We start from the raw sequence: 13,725 nt of genomic DNA on the forward strand, positions 1-13,725 counted from the left end.
ACATGTAGTCTTTGTGAGAGTAACAAAAGAACTGACAGAAGAGGAAAATGAAAGAATTAGATCGGAACCAGGATTCACTAGTGGCACCATGGGAGTATTTGCAGATGTGTGTGCATCTAGGATAACATAATATATGAGGTGGCTGAGATGATCAAGAAAAGGACCGAGTCGGGCTGGGAAGGTGGCTCAGTGGTAGAGCGCTTGCCTTGCATGCCTGAGGCCCTGGGTTCGATTCCTCAGCACCACATGAGCAAAAAGAAAAAAGCCGGAAGTGGCGCTATGGCTCAGGTGGTAGAGCGCTGGCCTTGAGCTGAAGAGCTGAGGGACAGCGCCCAGGCCCAGAGTTCAGGCCCCACGAACAGACCCAAAAAAAAAAGAAAGAAAAGGACAGAGTTTTCAAAAATGGCTATTAGAGAACAGGGGATTTAGCTTAGTGGATGAGCACTTTCCTGGTGAGTGCAAGGCCCTGAGTTCAGTCCTCAGCTCTTAAAAAAAAAAAAAAAAAAAGCAAAGCAACTAGCACATACACAACCTAAAAAGAACAAGGCTGCTTGAAGAAAGTGATTAACTCTTTTTAAGATAAATCAATTTACCCCTTACTTCACCTTATGCAGAAGAATGGACAGGGGCTAAAGAGAGAAAAAAAATTCAGAGTTAAACACAAATCATTTTAAAGGAAACACAATTTAGGTAAATTTTAAGTGTTCTATGAATGAGAAATTACTATCTCCACAAAAACCCAAAAGAAAACTAGGACAACTGCAAATATTTTCAACATTTTTATGCTAAGAAAAAAATATATAGTTAATATAAATGATGCAAGTTCAGTACTAATAATACTTAAAGGACATTTGAAAATTGATGAAAGGGCGTGCTGCCGGAAGTTGTTTGGAGGTTAGGAGCTCGCGGCTGGAAATTCGCTGGTGGAGCGGTCATGTCACATAAACAAATTTACTATTCGGATAAATACGATGAGGAGTTTGAATACCGGCATGTCATGTTACCCAAGGACATAGCCAAACTTTTCCCTAAAACCCATTTGATGTCTGAATCTGAATGAAAGAATCTTGGCATTCAACAGAGTCAGGGTTCATTATATGATCCATGAACCAGAACCTCGTATCTTGCTGTTCCGGAGGTCACTACCCAACAAGCCAAAGAAATGAAGCTGGAGAACCATTTCCAACCTCAACTTTACACAGCCTGTCCTTTCTAACATCATTCTCATAGCATGAATATGTTGCTTTCTTATTTCTCACTTTGATATTTAAAGGATGTTTGATACACTGTTTGAATGTGCCGAAAACTGCTTTGCTTCTTGAGTAGAGCCACCACCACAGCCCGACCAGAGGAGTGCTTTGTGGGCTTCAAGCTCAGCTAAGTGGGATCTCAGAAGTCATGGTGTGCTCTGTATCCGCAGAGCACTTGACAGAGGGAGGAAGCGTCTTAAGAATCAGACCATGGCTATACCAGGGAATGTGTAAACCCACTATTTTATTTTTTCCTACTGGGTATTGTATGTCTGGTGACTTGTGGATTTATCTCTCAATGTATTGAAATTTTCCATTTTATTCAAGAAATCTGTTCTGTGTTTCAAGACTTGAGTAAAGAGGAGATTTTTATTTAAAAAGAGAGAAAGAAAGAAAATTGATGAAAGGCTGTCATCTAGCTACCTGCAAAGAAGAAAATGGAAGACCACTGTTTCAGGCTAGCCAAGGCCAAAATAAAGGAAAAAAAAGTTGATGAGGCTTCATCTCAACTAGCGTCTGAGCATGGTGGGATACATCTGTTAACCCAGCTATGCAGGAAGCACACTAACTGGATGCGGTGGCTGTTGCCTTTTGTCCCCAATGACATTGAGAAGCACAAGCAGGAGGCCAGCACAGGCAGAAAGTCAAATCCTACCTCAAAGATAATCAATGCAAAAGTCATGCTGAAGGCATGGCTAACATGGTAAAGCCCCTACCTGTCTAGCAAGCAGGAGTCTTTGCATTTACTATCACAAAAATAAAGGAAAAGGAAAAGAAAAGAAGGGAAAGGAAAAGCAAACACTCAATATTCAAGCAAATTTAAATTAGCATTAAAAATGAGGCAGTACAAATGAAAGTCGGGGTGTCAAACATTTTCAACATCACTTAATTGAAAGACTGTAGAGGACTGTAGTTGTTTAAAGAGTCAATTGTAAAGTAAAACCCACCTCTGTCTTAGACCTAGCTCTACCACTTGCAGTTGTTAAGTGCCTTTTCTAACCTTTTAAACTGGATTCAGAGCTCTACATAGCTCAATGATACCATACATAATTAGCATTAGGCTCCGAAATAAAGAATAATATTCTCTTCCCTTTATAGTACTCTAAAAAGCAAATGAAATAATACAAAGCTTGCATTATGAGTGACCTATGGGAAGGTCTACAGCTTTTATTATTACAATTATCTCAAACCTTTTGAATTAACAAGAGGTGTTTTTTTAACCCCTTAATCATAGAGAGAATGGCAATATGACTTAGATACTTCTAGAGAGAGCAAAAAAATGGGTTTAAGCCTTCTGGAAAGCAATCTGGCAAAATGTATAGGGAAGTTTTAATGTTTATACCCATTATCCAGTATGCCACTATAGGAAACAGGCTTTGAAAGCAATCAATGAAAAGGGGAGACAAAGGATATCAGAAAATAAGTTCATGAGGAAAGTCTACGTCACAATTTGCAAACAGTAAAAATAGTGCCAATAATCTTAGTCCATAGTAGGGGGAGAAGGCTACTACACACAGCCAATGACACATAGCACTAAGTACGAAGTCACAATACTTTTCAAGCCAGAAATGATGTGTCTGTAGACATGGGAAGAATGGTTTCATTATTCTAATTTATTTTATTCACTGATATAGACCAAAATAGAGCCTGGAATTGGGCCTTGCAGATAGTCTATATCAATCAGTAGTTAAATTGATTAAAGAATAAGATTCAAAGTGGAAAAAATGTAGAACACTCCCTCTCTCTGTTTCTCTTTCATCCTCTCTCGTTCTCTCTCTCCTCTCTCACACACATGCATATTATAATTTCTAATCTCTATAACACAATCACAGGCAACTAAAAAATATAAAATGCTAAAATATCTATCCATTTCCCACATTGGGGAAATATTTCTGTCTCTTTAGACTTTACTTCTAAATTCTTTTTTCCAATGGAGATTTTTATACTCATGAAAATAGTTAATAGGCAAAGAAAAAAGAAAAACCTCAGAATCAAGTAGAAAATATAGTTCTCCTTACACAATTCTGCACTCCACAGAAATATCAAATTATAAAGTCAGTATTTTGGAAAAAAATTGGGAGGAATCAAACTGGGAGGACAGTTTTTAAAAACATAACCAAGAAAGAAAAGATCTTAATAAATGTTATAATAAAGAAGTCATATCTTTAGTATTAAAAAACCTATCCAGGTGTTAAAACTATACAGGTGTTTTTGTTTGCTATATATTCCACACATATGAAAATGTGACATGGTATAATACTTTTAATCACACTTGCTTTTTTCTCTACAATGGCATCAGTTTGCTGATAGACACATAATGCCATATTGATGTAGATGTGGTAACTGCCTATTCTTTTTAGAACTCTCAATAACTTTCATTTATTCAAAACTGAAGCTCTGCAAGTTATATTTCAGGAGGTTGCTCACAATCTCTGAAGGCAGCACCAAATGATGTGAGATTCCTAGCCCCTCAGATCTCCTCTCCTTTTGAAAGTGATGTAATCCACCAACAAGAGCACACAGCTCCCAGGGCTGTGCCTGAAGGGTCCCCTCACAGACCGGCCAACAGGCCTGTGTGATTCAAATTAACACAGAGAAAAATTCTACATTACTATGTGCTACACGCCTGAAAGGCAAATGAACCTTAACTTTGATTGATGCAAACCTAAACCCTCACATTCCAAGGGTCTGCTTTATCTACAATGTCTGCCTCTTACAAAAGTCAATTGTTTGATGAGGACTATAAGAAGATACAGTCAACATTTGCCTTAATCTAAGAAGTGTAATTCATTCACTCATATATCACATGTGTATTAGCTACCTGCTCTTTCAGAAAGCACTGCTGGATGCTTTTGGTGATTTAAGGATATACATGTAAGACCTCAACTAAAATCAACTCCCTTAATTATATAATGTCAGACATAATTTTCACAAACTAAATCTAATATATAATTTACCTATCACTAATCTGACTTTTTAAGTAAAATGCATAGATTTTACTCTAATGATACCTCTATTGGTAAATAATTGTTTTACAAATATGCTCCTTTTGATGTAATCTTTCATTTGCCCCCCAAATCTCAAAGGGGAAACATGGACAGGATCATATATGAAACAACCTGCTCATGACTTGAAAATTATAGCATCTAGCCAATGGATCCATGAAAGTTCATCTTCAAAACTTTACATAATAAGGACTAAGCATGGTGGCACATGACTATAAGCCCAGCTATTCAGGAGTTAGGAGGGCTGTGGTTTAAGGCCAGCCCAACTTCAAACTAAAAGCAAATGACTGGGTGCATAGCCCACAGGGCATAAGTGCTTGCCTAGTGAACAGGAGGCCATGACATCAATCTCTAGTAGCACAAAACAATATAGTGATAATAGTAATAACATTTATTCAATGTCAATCTCCATCAAAATCCCAATGTCATTCTTCACAGAAATGTAAAAATCTATGCAAAAAATAAATATGGAGATATAAAAGACCCCAATATCTAAAGCAAGTCTGAGCAAAAAGAGCAATGCTGAAAGGTATCACAACATCAGCCTTCAAAAATTAAACCACAAATCCACAGAAATGTAAACAGCTTGGTGCTGGCACAAAAACAAATGTGAAACAATTGAAATAAGATAGATGACCTGGAAACAAATCCACATAGCTACAGCCACTTGATTATTCAAAAATGGCCCCCAAAACATGCCTGGGGGGGAGAATAAAGTCTGTCCAATGAATGATGCTATGAAAACTGGACATTCACACATATGACAGTGAAACCAGATCTCCATGTCTCAGCCTATAGAAAAAAAAATCAATGCAAACTACATCAAAGATCTCAAAGAAAGGCCTGTCATTTTGAAAATACTGAAAGAAAACATAGGGGAAAATACTTGAAGATACACGCATAGACAACTACAATTGCCCAGAAACTAACAGCAAACTTTGAATAATGGGACTGCATCAAATTTAAGAAACTTCTGGCTGAGGGCCAGTGGCTCACACCTCATCCTAGCTACCCAGAATGCTGAGATCTGAGGATCACAGTTCAAAGCCAGTCCAAGCTGGAAAGTCCACGAGACCCTCATATCCAATTAACCACTGGAAGTGGAGCTGTGGCTCAAGTGGTAGAGTGCCAAGCTTGAAAAAAGCTCCAGGACAGCTCCCAGGCCTGTATTCAAGCCCAAAAATCAAATAAAAAGTAAAAACTTCTACATACAAAGGACACTACTAGAATGAAGATCCACTGAATAGAAGACAATCTTTGCCAGCTACTCATTGAATAAAGAACACATGAAATTGAAATCTTTTCTGTATAATTAAAGATAATTTTTTAAATCATTAAAGAACTAATACCTAGAATACAGAAAGAGCTCACACACTTAACAAAAAGAATAATCCAACTAATAAATGGGCAAAAAATGTTAACAATTTGCCAAAGAAGTATGATGACTAGCAAGTACACACAGAAGGACGGGTGGTTCACACCTGCCATCCTAGCTACTCAGGAGGCTGAGATCTGAGGATCACGGTTCAAAGCCAGCCCAGGCAGGAAAATCTGTGAGACTCTTATCTCCAATAAGCTACCAGAAAACCAGAAGTGGCGCTGTGGCTCAAGTCATAGAGCACTCGCCTTGAGCTGAAGAGCTGAGGGACAGCGCCCAGACCCAGAGTTCAAGCCCCACCAAAAAAAACAAAAAACAACAACATTTTGCAGCCTTAGCCATAGGAAGTGCAAATTGAAATGGCATTTACATTCTCTCACTGTCAGAATAGCAATTCTCAGGAACACAAACAACAAATGCTGGTGAGCTTGCAGGGAAAAGGAATCCAAAGTAGCCACAAGCAGTGAACATGGCTGACAACTAACCTGCTGGCTAGATAATTCAGAAGTCCCGTCCTCATACAAAGGGGAGGGAACCAAGTGATTCATTGTGTGATAATTCTGCCACGCGGGGACATCACATCTACTGGAGCAGTATGAAATGATTTGGACAACTTTCACTAGGCACAATAACCAATGAGTCACAGTGGATAACACCGTGGTAGCCAGTCACGGAGGACTAGAAGAGGTCTCCCTGACATAATCAGAACTATTTGTTTCCTCGTTTTGCTTTTGTTTGTGCATTTTTGAAACAGGGACTTGCTATATAGCCCAGCATGGCCTTGAACTTTAGATCCTTCTCCTTTGCCTTCTGCATGCTGGCATTACACGCATATGCCACCACGTTCAGCTTTTCTTCTTCTTTTTCATTTCTTTCTTTCATTTTTTTTCCCACTGAGCCACAGGCAATGAGATAGATAAGATGAATAATTAAAGTCTTTGACTCCTCGAAAAAGAATTTCCTCAGCTGGTGTTATAAGAAGATAGGAGTTAAAAGGCAATGGTTAATAGTTAATATAATGTCTGCATTAGAATTTTCATATGGTTTATTTTTCCATCATCTTCATAAAATTTCCTATTTCCCTTTATGTTACTCAGATGTTAACAAAAATCTGGCATGTTTAATTCAAGCAATTCCAACAGTTCTGCAAATAATCAGGCCTGCCATACAAGCAGAATGTATTAAATATTACAATCAAATCTTGAAAGTATTAAAATAATAGATCTCCTAAATATGCTTCTAAGGATTTATATGCCTGTTGACTTTAATTTCATTAACTCACTCATGATATAGTTTAAAAGAAAAGCTTCAAAACAGAGTATATTGTAATTAAAATAACCCAAACTTTCTCAGCATTACACAGTGCCACCTAGTGCCAAATGTGTCTTTAATGCCAGCTGTGCAATGGCCAGCTTCAGGAAGGTGGAAACACTATTTTAAAACAACTCTGCCCAGAAAGAGAATTTGAAATGCACTTATTCTCAAGATTCTCCCCAGAAGAAGGCTACTGGGATAGATGGAACCACACATACCACAAAAATCACCTGTCTTTCTGAGAAAGATCAGATTTGAATTGTAGATGTAAGAAGTTCCAAATTTTGCTAATGAAGACAAACAATTTCTACTTTAACGATGTTATAGCGGGTATCAATCATGCAACATACTCTGTTATAAAGGTGGTGTGTGCTGGTTTAAAAAGGATGCATGGTTAATGTCACAAGTCTGGCATACGGAAATACTAAAAGAGATGCTGTACAATGTGAAATTATCACTAAAGACATTTTAAAACTTTCTTGGAGACGGCTGTAATCTCTAACTGCTATGGAAGATGCCACTGGTTTCTAGTTCTATGTCGGTCACTAGAACGATTTTAGTTCTAATCCTTCTCATGATTAACTATTTTGTTAATACTAAGAGCTCACTTTTTATCTTTTTGCTAAGAAAGCAAACCCTGCAGAAATGAAGTTTGAATTCTTTTGAAAGTCCTGAAAATGTCTGCTGAGGATGGCTCTGCTGTGCGCGGGGAGTGGAACTGATTGGACTCACTCTGTTCCAGAGTGTCTGGAGCCCAGTCAACATAGTGCACTGTACCTAGGAACTAAATGGAAAAGCTCGTACCTCTGTTAGGTTTGTAACAGCAAAAATATTCCCATTAAATCATGGTTGCTTAACTCTTTAAAAATTCAGGGTTTTAAGAGGCATAAAAACATCAGGTTCTTTTTAACATTATTAAAGATTTGTCTGTAAATAGTGTATTATAAACAGTTAACATATGGAAATCTTGAAGAATTGTATTTTTCATTTTATCTCAAAAAGTTATTTTCATGGCTGTTGTTTCTCTGACCCTGCAAAAAGTAGAGTTCTGATCGACATTTTAAAAAGAGCAGATAGGAAAAGACATAGAGATAGATAAATGGATGGGTACACAGATACGTGCATGGATAGATGGATGGATAAATGCAGGGATAGATAGGGAGACAGACAGGTAAGCAGAAAGACAGACAGATAAAACTCCCTTTAAGAGTGATGTATTCACATAAAAATCATTAATTATGTAATTTCCAAAGATAATTCCCATCAAAGTCATATGATTGGGAAAAACGTCTCAAGATTTCCTCTAATCAGCTTAACCAAATTACTGCCTGCTTCCTTCTTCTGCCAAGGGCTATTTAAAGCCCTCCAGCATACCATCAGGATACCTAACTGGTATCCTGCCAAATGCAGACAACAGAACTTATTCAAAAGAGTTCAACTCAAGACAATCCCTTTGGAAAAACCGATTTAAGAACATGCATTGGATTGTGTTGGGTTGACACCACCATGACAGCCAATGTTCAGTTAACTCACAAAGTCAAGTGGAAAAAGAAATCCAAAGCTGCAATTCCTATGTATTCCATTTGCCTTTTGTATGACATCTAGAATAAGATATTCCCAGGGTGGAAGATAGTGAGTACAATTGTGCCTTATATAAGAAAAGTCTTGCTGTGGCTGCAGATATACATATACATATGCATCATGGTTAAAATCCATACAACTTCATAAGCATCCTAAAATGGTTTAATCTACAAAGTCATGAGATGCATAAAGACAGTGAATTAATGCAGCTTGATTCAAAGGCAATTGTGCCTGTGACTCTGAAAGTTTTCTTAAAATATTCCCCCATATCTTAATGCCTTTTTAGGTACATACAATATGGAAAGTTTTGGAACACAAAGATTATGCATTTTACATTCAAAAATCAATCCTCACATCATCATTTTGACTTAGCTCCAAAAAAAAGGTTTAAGTTGAAATTATGGATTTAACAAGATCATATCTAAGCCTGGTATTAAAGTAGGTGTCATTATGAGTGTGTCGATCTCAATCAGAGGTTTCACAGTCAGCATTCTGAAAGGTAGTGACAGCTGGGCACCAATGGCTCACATCTGTAGTTCTGGCTGAGATCTGAGAATCATGGTTCAAAGCTAACCGGAAAAACCCATGAGACTCTCATTGCCAATTAACTACCAAAAATACAAAAAAAAAGCTGGAACTGGAGCTGTGGTTCAAGTGGTAGAATGCCAGCCTTGAGAAAAAAAAAACTCAGGGAGAGTGCTCAGTCCTAGGAACATAGAGAGAGAGAGAGAGAGAGAGAGAGAGAGAGAGAGAGAGAGAGAGAGAGAGAGAGAGAGAGAGAGAGAGAGAGTGTTACAGAATAATAACAGCTTGACCCCTGAAGCAGATCCCTTAGGCCTTTATAGAGACAATTTTGACAAGAAATGAACTTATTACCTTACTTATGTAACTGTAACCCCTCTGTACATCACCTTGACAATAATAAAAAAAAAAAGAGAGAGAGACAAGTTATGTTGAGAAAGTAAGGTTCAGAATGTAGAAAAGACTGATACAGCTTTTGAACATTCAACTTGAGATTACTGCAAATAGGGCATTCCGATCTACTAAAAGACCAGAACTTATTCCATACAGATTATATGCATGATATTATATGTGTAATATTTGACTACTGAGCATTGCATACTGTGAAATAAGAAAATGCAATTGATATTTGGTAAGCATTTTACTTATATTTCATCTCTTCTTAACTCTCTATTTTCAGATGTTACATACTTACCTGGTTGCTAAGAGCTCTCTCTAAGTTGCTCCCTGGTTGCTAAGAGCTACAGGCCAGGTTGTAGTTCTTTCTCTTGCAGAGAACTCTCTTCTTGGATTTTGTCTTATGGTAGTACTAGGTAACTATCATTCATATGGACATTTGCCTTGCCAGTACTAGAAGATATTCTAGTGTTTCAGAAAAGAAATGACTAACTTTCAATTTGCACAATTTAGAACAAATATCTCACTTTTCCCAGAGTGTAACAATCTTCCATTTCACAACAGTAAATATAGTTGCATTATTTTGTAATGAAAATCCACTGAGTCTATAATCCAAGTTCTATTTAACACTTGGACAAAAAATACTAAATCTTCACTTCTTAAAGAAGCTATTCATTCTATCTTCATTCTCCAAAGCAAAGCTCATACTAAACATTTCAAGAGTTGTTTTTGTTGGGTTTTCCCCCTGCCTGGCCCTTCCATGATTCTTAAAGCACCTGGAGGGACAAGCCTCTTGGATTCTTCTTACAATTTATCAGAGTCAAAAGCAAAGCACTGTTATAAATACGCTCATTCTAACTGCTCATTAGTTTCTCACAAAGAAATAGCAATGTGCCTAATCAGAAAGAATGTCTTTCAAAACTAAGAGATTTTAATCAGCAAATGTTTGCTAAAAACACTGAGCCTGTAGCCTCTCCTCCCGAGCACATTTTATAACCTTTCAAGGACAATCTTCTTATGCACATTTGAAAGAAGTAACGCTGAAAAACCATCCTATGGCAGAAGCATTTTAAATCACTACAAATCCAACAGGTTCAACCCTTAATGTCCATGGACTCATAACAAAGTCATCGATCACTTACTCTTTCACTGGAGTTTGTCTCAAAGGACCACCAGGTAAAACCTATCCTTGTGTAGTAAGCCAGCTGACAATATCCACTTCTCTTTCCTCTACTTCTGACGCCCTGTCAAGAGTCGGCCAACTGTCCTGATCCTGACACACACACACACACACACACACACACACACACACACACACACACACACACACACACACACACACACACACACACACACACACACACACACACACACACACACACACACACACACACCCCTATGTGCTGGTTTACTCTAAGTCAGCTCTCAACCATTTCAGATCCAGACCTCATTGCAAAAAATCCTGCTCCCAGCCAGTCTCTGCAATGTAAGCAGACACCTGAGCAAGAGCCACCTCGTGCCTATCTCCAGACAGATGAATGCATCATCTTTTCTACAGCCACACCCTAATAAACAACTTCTTTCCTACGGAGACCAGAGAGGCAAGCAGGACGCAACGCCTCGGTGTCGTGACCCTCAAATAACATTTAAAGAGAGGAGAAAACCACCGGGGATCGGGGGAAAGAAAACAGAGGCAGAGGAGCCATTCTGCATCCTTAAAGCACCACGAATAGAAAATGCCAGCAGGTTTCCCCGGGAAGTTTGGGGGCCACGGCGACCTAACCCCGCTGCACACGGCCGCCCTGCGGGGACCCCGCGTCCCCCGGCTCGGCCCGGGTTTCCAGTGAAGTTTGCGCGGTACCCCCCCCCCCCCGCCTCGGCTCTGCTCATCCTCACCTCACGAACCCTTTTGTTCCCGGGTGGCCGGTGCGCCGCGTCCTCGGGGTGCCGTGCGGGGTGCGGGGAGGCCGGGCGGGCGGACGGGGACGCCAGGCGCCTTCCCGGCCGCGGGCCTCCTCCCCCTGCGCCCCGGCGCCAGCGGCAAACCCCAAGTCCCTGCCCGACTCGGAGCCCGGCTCCCGCTCGCAGCCCCGCGCGGGGTGGGGGCGCGGGGGGCTCGGGGAGTCTACGGCCGTTCTCCGAGTCCAAAAGATGAGCCCCTCGCCCGCACCCGCACCCGTACCCGGGGCAGGGGAGAGGGCCGGAGGCCGGCCGGGCGTCCTCGCAGGGAGGAGTTGCCCCGGCGGCTCCGGAGACCGACCCAGCGCCGGGACCCGGCCCCCGCCTCGTCCCCGCGGCGGCCCCGGGGGTCGGGCCGCGGGCGCCGGCAGCCTCTCCCCGGGACGGCGCAGGTGGACGCGGCCCGGGCAGGTCCGCGAGGCCGGGGCTCCTCAGAGTTCTCCCGGGGCGGGGTGGGGGGGACGGGCGCCGGGGTCCCCCCGGAGCACACCCCGAATCCTGGGCGCCGGGGCTGGGAAACTTGACGCGGAGCACACGGCCTCCCCCCGCGCCTCCCCCGGCGCCCCGCGAGACCCCCCCCCCCCGGCCCCGGCGGGGCGGCGGCGTCACCTGCGCGCGGGCCGGGCGGCGGCGGCGGGGCGGCGGGTCCGCGGGCCGGCGGGGGCGGCAGCGCCGGCACTTTTCGCCCGACTTTGCCGCGTTCCCGGGCGAGCGTGCGCGCGCCGCGGGGCTGGAGCCCGCTATTTATAGAGCGCAGCCCGGGCGCCGCGGCCGGGAGCCCGGGGCGGGCGGCGGCGCGGGGCGCGGGGCGCGAGGCCGCGGCTCCGCAGTCTCCGCGGCTTCAGGGATCGGGGTCCGGGATCCGGGAGGGAGGGGGGCTCCGGCCGCGCTCCCCGCCTGCCCCCCGCACGCGCCCCCGGGAGAAGTTGCTCTGGCGCCGCCGCCTGCCCGCGGCCCTCACGCGCGATCGCGGCCCCCGTCCCCGCCCCCCCCGCCCGCCGCCGCCTCCGGGGCCACCCGCGACCCCGCCACGCGCGCGCCCCGCCGCGCCCCCCAGCCGGCGCCCGGGGGGGCTCCGCGCCCGGCCGAGGCTGTGGACGAGGGGGTGACCCTGCCCCCCCCCGCGCCGCGGCCGAGGTCAGAGACTGGGGTGACTGTGGGTCGGTGTCACCGCCCCGGGGGGCCCGTCTCTCTCGCCCCGCTCTCCCGGGCCCAGGTGGAGGGGGGGACCCCGGGCTCCGCCACCCACCGCGTCCCCAGGTGACGGCCGGCGACATGGGGCCAACCCGGCTCGGACAGCCGGGGCGGGGGCGCGACCGGCCGCCGCACGGAGGGAGGCGAACTCCCCCCCTGCCCGCCGGGAACGCAGGCGGGGGCGCTCAGCCCGGGGTCCGCGGGGCGCGGGGCGGGTGCGGGGCGGGCGCGGGGCGGGCACGGGGCGCGGGGCGGGCGCGGGGCGCGGGGCGGGCGGGCGGGCGCGGGCGGCCCGGCGCTGCGCCTCACCGGTGCCACCTGGCGGCTCCCGGGGAAACCCTGCGCCGACGGGCTCCAGGTAAGGACGGTGCTGCGAGGCGCCGCTCACCGACGGGCGTGGAGGGAACCTCTGCACACGGCTTCAGATAACAGTAATAATAGTAACAATAATAATAGTTGGGGGGCTTGGCCTTGTGTTCAATGGAAGACACCCCGGCCCCTCTGCTCACACGCATTCACACGCTAACCGGGCGCTCGCGCCGGCGGCCACGTGGGACGGTTGCCAGGCGGGGAAGGCCGGCGTCCCAGGGGAAGGCGGGTGCGTGCACTTCGGGCAGCGGTGTCCGCGCCCAGCTGTCCCCCGAGGCCTGCGACCCTGTCATCGGCAAGTGGCCGCAGCCCGGTAATCATGCTGTGGATGGCGGGCGGGTTGTTGGAGGGCTTGTGGCCTGGGGGTGTTTGGTTCCCCGACTCTGAACCCAGCACTTGGGCGCTGGCTGATAGGCTGGCCTTCCAAACATGCTGTCGAATGAATTGCTTTTAAAGACTGGCTGGCCACGAGGGCGCACGCCTGCAATCCTAGATACTCAGGACCAGGGTTTGAAGCCAGCCCCAGCAGAGGTAGCCAGGAGGCTCGTATCTCCCGTTAACCAGCAAAAGGCCAAAAGTGGAGCAAATGGTAGAGGACCAGCCTTGGGCAAAAAAAAAGCCAAGCAGTGCTGGAAGTTCAAAGACAGACAGACAGCAGACAGACAGAGACTATGAGAGAGACTATGAGTCAGAATCTGTTCTTGACCTCTTCTCTTCCTAATCCCTGCTGGTCTTCTGTTTGCTTCTCCAAGCATTT

The 13,725-nt window shown here is 44.9% G+C and overlaps 1 pseudogene; it reads left to right on the forward strand.

The window, feature by feature from the left end:
- The first annotated feature begins 934 nt into the window (after nt 1-934).
- On the forward strand, nt 935-1,208 carry LOC138826759 (cyclin-dependent kinases regulatory subunit 1 pseudogene; annotated as a pseudogene).
- Nucleotides 1,209-13,725: the final 12,517 nt, after the last annotated feature.

This window comes from Dipodomys merriami, unplaced genomic scaffold (assembly GCF_024711535.1).
Source record: "Dipodomys merriami isolate MVZ:Mamm:240054 unplaced genomic scaffold, mDipMer1.0.p SCAF_15, whole genome shotgun sequence".
Taxonomy (NCBI): domain Eukaryota; kingdom Metazoa; phylum Chordata; class Mammalia; order Rodentia; family Heteromyidae; genus Dipodomys; species Dipodomys merriami.